General features: G+C 46.7%; 1 long non-coding RNA gene across 1 annotated transcript; it reads right to left on the minus strand.

Annotated features, from left to right (window-relative positions):
• Window positions 1-597: 597 nt before the first annotated feature.
• On the minus strand, window positions 598-7,512 carry LOC147652783 (uncharacterized). Its single transcript, XR_015287834.1, has 3 exons — window positions 2,030-7,512; window positions 1,210-1,351; window positions 598-1,098 (listed from the first exon to the last, which is right to left on the minus strand). It is a non-coding gene; the product is annotated as an uncharacterized LOC147652783 (long non-coding RNA).
• Between the last annotated feature and the right edge of the window lie 519 nt (window positions 7,513-8,031).

Consider the following 8,031-nt stretch of genomic DNA (forward strand, 5'->3'; position numbering starts at 1 on the left):
TAAGTCCATCAGCAGACACCATAAGACCAGCTCTTTCTTAGCACTCTGCAGATGCTCTGTGCCTCCCCGGCTGCCTGGCAGCGTGTGTGGGTCACAGAGCACAGGGACTGCTCTCATTCCTCCTCCTCACCACTCTGCATGGACACAGTACCAGCAACTGGCTTGGTTCACCCCACAGGTCATGGGGTGGAGGAGGAGTAGAGCTGAAGGCACCATCCCATTGTCCTGATGCTTTCCAAGGATGTCTTTGCCAAGAGCAAGCACACTCATGGATAACGCATGTGGCTGTGCACATTCCACCTGCAGAGATGGCAGCTCTTTGTCTGGTAAATGCTGCTGTGACAAAGCTGTTCCCTATCACTCCCTTTTATTAAATATTTGCAGCAGCACTGGCTCAGTGCTTCCCTCAAACCCCACAATCTTAAATTTAGGGTTGGCAATAGAGAGGAAGCACAGAGAAGTGTATGTGCACAAGTGCAACACCTTAAAATTCAAAGACTGGTGGTCCTGATATCACGTGAGACTTTATTTATTTCTTCAGTCAAGCTTTGCGGGGGGGAAAAAAAAAAACCCATAACTAAAAACTATCTCGTTTATTTTTGTCTGGAACTGCAGGGCAGATGAGTTTTCCAGAAGGAATAGAAGGCTGCCATCGATTTTATTATTGAGTCAGTTTTAATGAGTCACAGTATTTTTGGAAGGCTTTTAAGATTACTGTAAAGTGCTTAGTTACAGTGGCTACAGGTGCCAAGGCAGGAAAGGAAACAACAAAGAAATGCACAGCAGCTGTATTGCTACGCTTCCCCTCAGAACTGGGATCAGCAGAACAACACACATGGCAAATGCAAAAGAAAATAGGAGAAGATGTAAGAGATGACAGAAGTCAGCATGGTCAGCTCCTACGCTAAAGCAAAATGCATTTTATTTAAGGAACTGTCCAGTGCTCCTTAGCTGCAAGTTGGAAAGGGTCACTGACAGGCTCCTCACTGCCAGACGTTCAGTGAATCGTGTGTTTGCCTTTCAAGCTGTCCTTTGGTTGTAAGTCATTTGCTCCCAGAGCTGCCAAGCTCTGCCACTGCCATCCTGTGTTGAATGAAACTGTGGAAACATCTCATTTAGCAGATGAGAGAAGGGAAAACAGAGAAGGGGGAAAAGAGGTGGTGTGAAGAGAAAAAAAATAGTTTTTCTTTGTGACTTGAACAGACTTGCCTTTTCTTTTTTTCTGCATGTACCATTCTGAACGCGTAGGGCACGACTTTGAGAGCTCTTAAGGGTGATCTGTATTTTCTGGCAAAGAATTATTCAGTGTTTTCAACGAAACAGAAGGTGCTAGAAACCACATTCTTAATATCTGGAGATGGAAAACAAACAGCCTCGGAAATGCAGGGCTGGAGGAAAAGCTTCCACTTACCACACTATGTGCCACCTGGATTTTCAGCCCCTTCCTATGATGTTTGGGCTCAGAGTCAGGCAGAAGCAGCAAACCATGAGCTGGAGCAGGACGGATTAGACATGCACAGGGCAGCCTTTGCTGGTGCACAGCGAGTGTCGGGATGCACAGCTGGACACTTGCATATGCAAATTCCAGCCTGGACGTGCTGCACACAGCCCAGAAATCACCTCAGACTCTGGAGGCCTGGTCTCACTCCCCTCCTGCCTCCCCACCCCCGTCAGCAGCGGGGGACGAGCGGAATATTCTCCGGGCACCGCGCAGGGTCGCCGCCAGCGTCATGTCATCCTCCAGCATCCTCATTGCCGGCCCTGGAGATGCCACATAGCAACCTGGGCACCAGCCACGCACAAACCCAGGCTGGGAGAGGCGGGGAGAGCAAAGGAAACCACTCATTGTCTCCGGTGGGCCCAGCCTTGTGTCTGCTCCTCACGCGTGACTGGCAGCGGGCCCGGCGCTCGGGCCTTGGCGGGCGGCCAGGCGCCGAGTGGCAGGCACCTGTCCCTGCTGGGAGACCTGGCGACCCCGGCGTGCCCCAACGGTTAGTTCTGTTCTAGCATCACGTCTACTCGAATTTACCTCAGGATTTCCCCCCTCCGGGTGCCAGGGAGCTCGGCCGATGCCAACTGCTTCGCCACGGATGAGGCGCGGCGCGTTCCCAAGCTGCACGCGGGGCACCCCCCCAAGCATTCAGCTGCACTCGCCCCGCTGGAACAGATGGGGCCCATCAAGGTGTTCCTGTCCTCCAGCACATCAGCAAAATGCCCCAGCACTGGGACAAAGTCAGGAGAGAAAAACAAAGCCCGGCGGGGATCCCTCTGGGATGCCCTTAAAATGAAGTTTAGGACATGTGCTGAGTGCTTCCACCTTGAGGGTGGCAGTGGGCCTGAGAGTCCCCCCCACCCACTAAAATCCTTCACACAAGGACAAGGTCTCTGTGCCCACAGAATGTGAGGCTCTGGGCTGCATTTTGGTTCCCTTTCTTTGGGAAATCTCTTCAGGCATTCCCCTGATCTTTTCCAGCACCTTGAACACACAGATCAAAACCTTTCACAAGTGGCTCTGATGGAAAAAAGGACAAGGAATTTCAGTTCACAGGAGAGGAGACAAAGACCAGCCAGGAAGGAGGTTTTTTTCAGGAAGTTTAGGGCAGAGAGAGGAATGTCCTTATTCTGCAGCTTGCTTCTTACATAAAACTCCACTTTCTTCAGCGTTACAAATGTGAATGGAAATATTTCCAAAGCGTGGAGAATTTTTGAGTGATCTCCCATTATTTCAGCTTTATTTATGGTCTCTTGTCCCAGTATAGGCACAGTTCACTTATCCTTCTGAAGAAAAAGAACAGCAGCTTTTGCTTCTTGACAAATGATCTGCCTTGGAAATTGGGAAGTCCTGTGCACCTCGGCCTCGATTTTAATGGCATGAAGTTCATCAGGCACAAATTATGACGAATGGTTTGTCTTTGACAACAGAAGTGGAGCTGTATTGTGTGCAGCAGAAGCTTCCTGCTCCGTGATGAGGAAGGAAAGGTGGCTGAAGGCAGAGCATCCCAGCTGTGCTGCCTCATGTCAGACACTCAGTGACTCTGCAGCCTCCTTTCTCCCCATGGAACCACAGTCCAGAGGTTTCTTCTGTCTGTCCTGTCTCCCCTGACCACAGACATTTGTGGTCCAAACTCTCCTCTGAAAGGAGGATACAGTACTGACAGCCTGGGAGCTTTATCTCAGCAGGCTCCACTACAAAAGGAGCAACATGAGGAAAACCAAAGATTCAAATCCTCTGTCTTAGAAATCAATGTTCATTTTGTGCTTAGGTTCAAAGAGGCGCAGCAAAACCGAGGCTGGGAAACAGAAAGGACTGAGCAGAAAGTGCTTTGTGCTTGAACCACAGCCCAAGACTGGAGTCAGTAATATTCTGGGGCCTGTTCATCTGTAAAAACAGGCTAAAAGCAGCCTAGCAGCAGCAAGATGAAGAAAAAGCCATCATTTAGGGCAGTGGCAACTCGTTAACCCAAATGACCTGCAGCTCTGGCGAGCGCTGACCCAAGGACTTGCGAATTTACCTCCACTGCCCAATAAACTGTCGCTGCCTGGCTTCTCTAATTAAAATAGTCCTGGATTTGCAGGACCTACCCAGAGAATAAACTGGAATTTATCAGATTAGCTAAGCCAGATCATACGCAGAGCATATAGGCTGGCCAACAGCCTACTTTGGACCAGATTAACCAGCTAAAATAATTGGGGATTTTTGCAAAGTCTGCCCCTAAAGACTGGCATTAAAGAAATGCACCAAAGACTGAGCATATATTGCAGCCCATTTCTTTTTACCCTATTTACTTCTTAGCTTGATGTTCTTTGGCAATTGCTGGAAATCAGCTTTTTATCTTTCACTAACCAGTGAAAAAAATTCTCTCTCTTCAGCTCCTTCAGGTGAGCTTGTGCCAGTGGAAAATGATGGATCTGTGAAAAGGTAGGGAGGCTGTATTCAATGTATTCCTACTTTACAACTCTGTTCCCCTTATTTCTACACTCTGGTCCCCTGCATTGCCAGCCTTGGGTAATGAGGAATGATTACTGGAGAGGTCGTGGACTGATGTTTGAGTGGGAGCAGAGCTGGTCTTGTCCTGATCCAGTCAGATGTCTTTTGCTCTGGAAAGGGATGAAGTAAAACATTCTTGCAGCCTGAAAAGGACAGAACCCAGGTGGCTGCAGAATGCCTGGGGGGCTGTGTGTAAAACAGGGGGCTTCTCCCTGGTCTCCCCAAGGGAATTTTGGAGCAGTGGCACATCTCTCCACCTGCCCTCCCCGAGCTACAGGCGCAGGAGCCAGCAGTGACATTCTGGCAGATGTGACTCCGTGCAATTCGAGCTTTGCTGCCACTCAGGCAAAACAGGTTTTGCTACCAGAGCCAAAGGACTGCAGCCATGGGGAGGAGCAGGAGGAGGAGCAGAACCAGGAGACACCTGTGAGCTGGATTTCCTGCTCCTGTTCGCTGTTCTCACCCTCCCTCAGCAGCCCCCTGCCTGCGCTGGCCACAGCAGAGCCGTGGGCATCTTGTTCCCCTCTGTGGGTATAACAACCCTTGGCTTGTGCCTGGGGCAGGCTTTGGGCATCCTCAGCACTGCTTTGAACCAGCCACTTCAGAGGGGAATCAAACCTGAAATCTTCTAGGACACTTTGATGAGGCTCCACTACAGCATCACTGGTTTCAGCTTTTTCCTTTCCTTTTCTTTCAACGTTTACTGGGTTTTGCACGCTTCACAAAAGCCATATTTAACAAAATGTGTGAAACATCCTAAAATCGGGAACGTTGTATTCTGCTGACTTCAGCTGTGGGACGAATTTACTCATTTCTTTTCTCCTTATCAAGGATCTGTCCAAACATGGGGGAAGAGAAAATAGCAGGTGACAAGAGGGGAAATAAGACACTGCTGGTCTGGAGCCCATGGCCCCGACCAGTGAGGCAATAGAGAGAAGGATAAAAGCCATTAAAAGACAGAGAAAGACATTCTCCCCCTAGTTTTGAATTTTTCAAGGACATCAGGAGGTTTCTGGTTGGCTATAAAATAAAAAGAGGAAAGACCCAGCAGCCTGTTGTTTCATAGAGGAGAAGCACAGGAAGAGCAGAAGAGCTGGGACTGGTTCAGTGTCTCCCATCACCACATCTCTGCCTGTCCTGGAACTCACCCCTTCCCTCATCCCCTCTGGACAGTCCTGGTTTGAACCCCACAGAAAACCATGAAAAACCTCACACCTCTCACCAGCTGAAAGCAACTTTCCATTCCTAGAAGCCCACATCCATATGAGCTGAAAGCACCAAGCTCAGCTCAGACATGGCATTTGCACCCTTGATAGCCACCCAAAACAATTCAGCACTTCCAGGCTAAAGTAAGGGAATCTCTTTCTTGGTTAGAGGATCTGACCCCAGGACTGCCACGTGGCAAAGCAAACCAAATGCTATCTGGGCTGCAAATGAATCTTTACATACCCCAACCAGGGCAGGCATCTGCTTTTTGGGCAGAGGGACAGCTGCCACAGCAGGAGAGAACAGCTCGGACCCAGCGCTCAGTCTTGGCTGCAGTGACCTGGCTCCTCAATTTCCACATGTGAAATTTCTTCTGATGTCAACAGGGGAGTTCCAGGTTCTGAACAACTGCAAAAATGCAGATCTGAGCAGCAAGGTGCTTCTCCAGGGTGCTCAGGGTGCTCAGCCAGCTCTGGCTGTGCTCTTACCAGGGAGCACTCTGAGGATTTGTTGCAGGATACAGGGCAGAACCCTGAATTTTCCCCCAAAGTTGGCATTTCACCCGATTTTCTAGAAGCAATTCCAGAATCTGACCTAAGACATCCACATGGGGGATATTATATAACAATGGAGATTGTGTGTGTAGTTTATGTAAAAACACTTAATCTCACAGCTGCTTCCCTCCCCTACACCCTGGGCAAATTTTTTCCTTCCATCTCCCGTTTAAATACCTGGTATTTGATCATTTCACAGGGTTGGCAAAACAAGCACAATGGAAGCAATGTTTGCTCAGATCTATTTTTGTGTGTATGTGTGCGTGTGAATTTTTGGCAGAATCAGTGTTTGCAAGAAGCAGATAAAACTTTTCTGTTGAAGAGCCATGGACAGCCAGGAATTGCTGCCTGCCAGCAAATCTCTGCTTGCTGAGGGAGATCATGTCATTGTCAGCCAGGTAGAGGGGCTGGATTCAGGAATCTGGAGAGCTTCCTTGTTAGGCTATAAATGAAGGAGTTGTTCAGCAATTAATTTAAGACAGTAAATCTCTGTGTGTGAACCCACTTCAAGATAAAATCCAAACTTGGTTTTCCCTGCTTACACAGCACAGATGCATATGCATCCTGGAAGCTACATAACCCAGTCATATTTTATTCACATCACACTCCAAGGAGCTCACTGACTGGAATTCAATAGAAACTGTTCTCTGTGTGAAAGTAATTTCAGAAAGTAATCTAGTTTATGGAAATGAAAGGCATCAAAACACAAAAAACACTGTTTCTGTACAAGTGCTTTGCTTCAAATATTTGACATGGAAATTTATATAATCCCTCTGGGGCACATGGGTTTCACGAGTGTTAACATCTTTTGAAATGAATTTCACAAATGTTTATTTGGAATACCAGGCATACAAATAATTTAGAATATCAAGGCATCTTGTTGAATCAGTCTTAATGATACAGATCTCAGATGGCTGTGGAGGTTAAAAGGTATGAATTTTAATTGGGTGTGTGGAAGATGTCATTTTCAATCATTGCACTGCATTGCCAAAGCTATCACTTTCCAATTCTAAGCTTCCTGCTACCTCCTCCTCGGCTCCTTCTGTTGCTTAAAGACCAAAATGAAACATTTTTCACGTTTTATTTGTGTGCTGGGCATGTATTAAACACGGAGTTTTGCTGCCTATCTTGGTTTATACAGGACCCCATCACCGTTGTATTGCAACACTTCTCAAGCAATAAAGAGGTTGACTTTTTCTGGACAGATAGTGCTGTATTGTCATTCCAGTTTTATAAAAAGTTAAATTATTGAAGGCAAACAGCATTAAGGAGGCAAAAATGGTTGCTAAGACTGGTCAAAGTCAGATTTTACAGGTGCCTCCTCTCTTCCCTGCTTCCATGGTGGGCCCTGTTTACATTAGGGGATAAATCAGAAGTAAAATCATTTTGCTATTTAAAATATGTGTGGTTTTAATGAGTAGATCCATATTTACATCTGACTTTGGACAACATGACGGATAAGCATGAAAAGAAAAACCAACTGGGTACCTGTGAAGAAATCTTTGTCCATCCTATGTGGCAAAGGAGCAAGGATCCTGTGGGAAAAGATATCGTGTGATTGGGTAATTAAAAATTATCATAAGCCATAGGCAGTAGGAAGGCAAATTAAGCCTGCAGAGGCAGCATGAGTTCTGAGAGCTCCTCAGCCACTGAGTGCTCAATGTTGCAACTTTATCACCCATTTTAAGTTTGTTCATTACCCAGATTTGTAACCAGCAAGATTTTATCCAAGATACAGGTTTTTTGTATATTGAAAAAAAGAAGAATAAATATATTTGAGAGTGTTTTATTCACATGGAACAAAGTGTTGGGCTCTTGTTGGCTCACTGGCTGCCTTTACATGTGCTAAATCAACACAGGGAGTTAAGTCAGGCACAATTTGGGGAAAAAAGTCCCTCTCCCATTCAACAGCCTTGGGCAGACCATGTCTTCAGAGAAATGAAGCAGCCAAATTTCAACAAACCTCTAAAGAACATGCATTCGACTGATAACTTGGCCAAACATGGGTGGATTTCAAGGAGGGCGTGAAAAGCACTTTGTTCACAGGCAGCACGCGGCCAATTTCCTTTCTGCTCCCAAGAGCAATGATAAAAGCTCAGCAAATGGCTCTGGAATTTTTTTTTTTCCTTTTTACAAGCACATTTTATTCCAAGAAATCATCATTGTTTTCTTTGAAATGTCCATTGTCAGCAGCAGGAGCAAAATGAGCAAGGCAAACATCCAACCCACACAAGTCTGAGCCACTGGCAGGGTAAAAAACCCTACACTGGACTTTTAAGACAT

Source organism: Cyanistes caeruleus, chromosome 6, assembly GCF_971803275.1.
Source record: "Cyanistes caeruleus chromosome 6, bCyaCae1.hap1.1, whole genome shotgun sequence".
NCBI classification, from domain to species: domain Eukaryota; kingdom Metazoa; phylum Chordata; class Aves; order Passeriformes; family Paridae; genus Cyanistes; species Cyanistes caeruleus.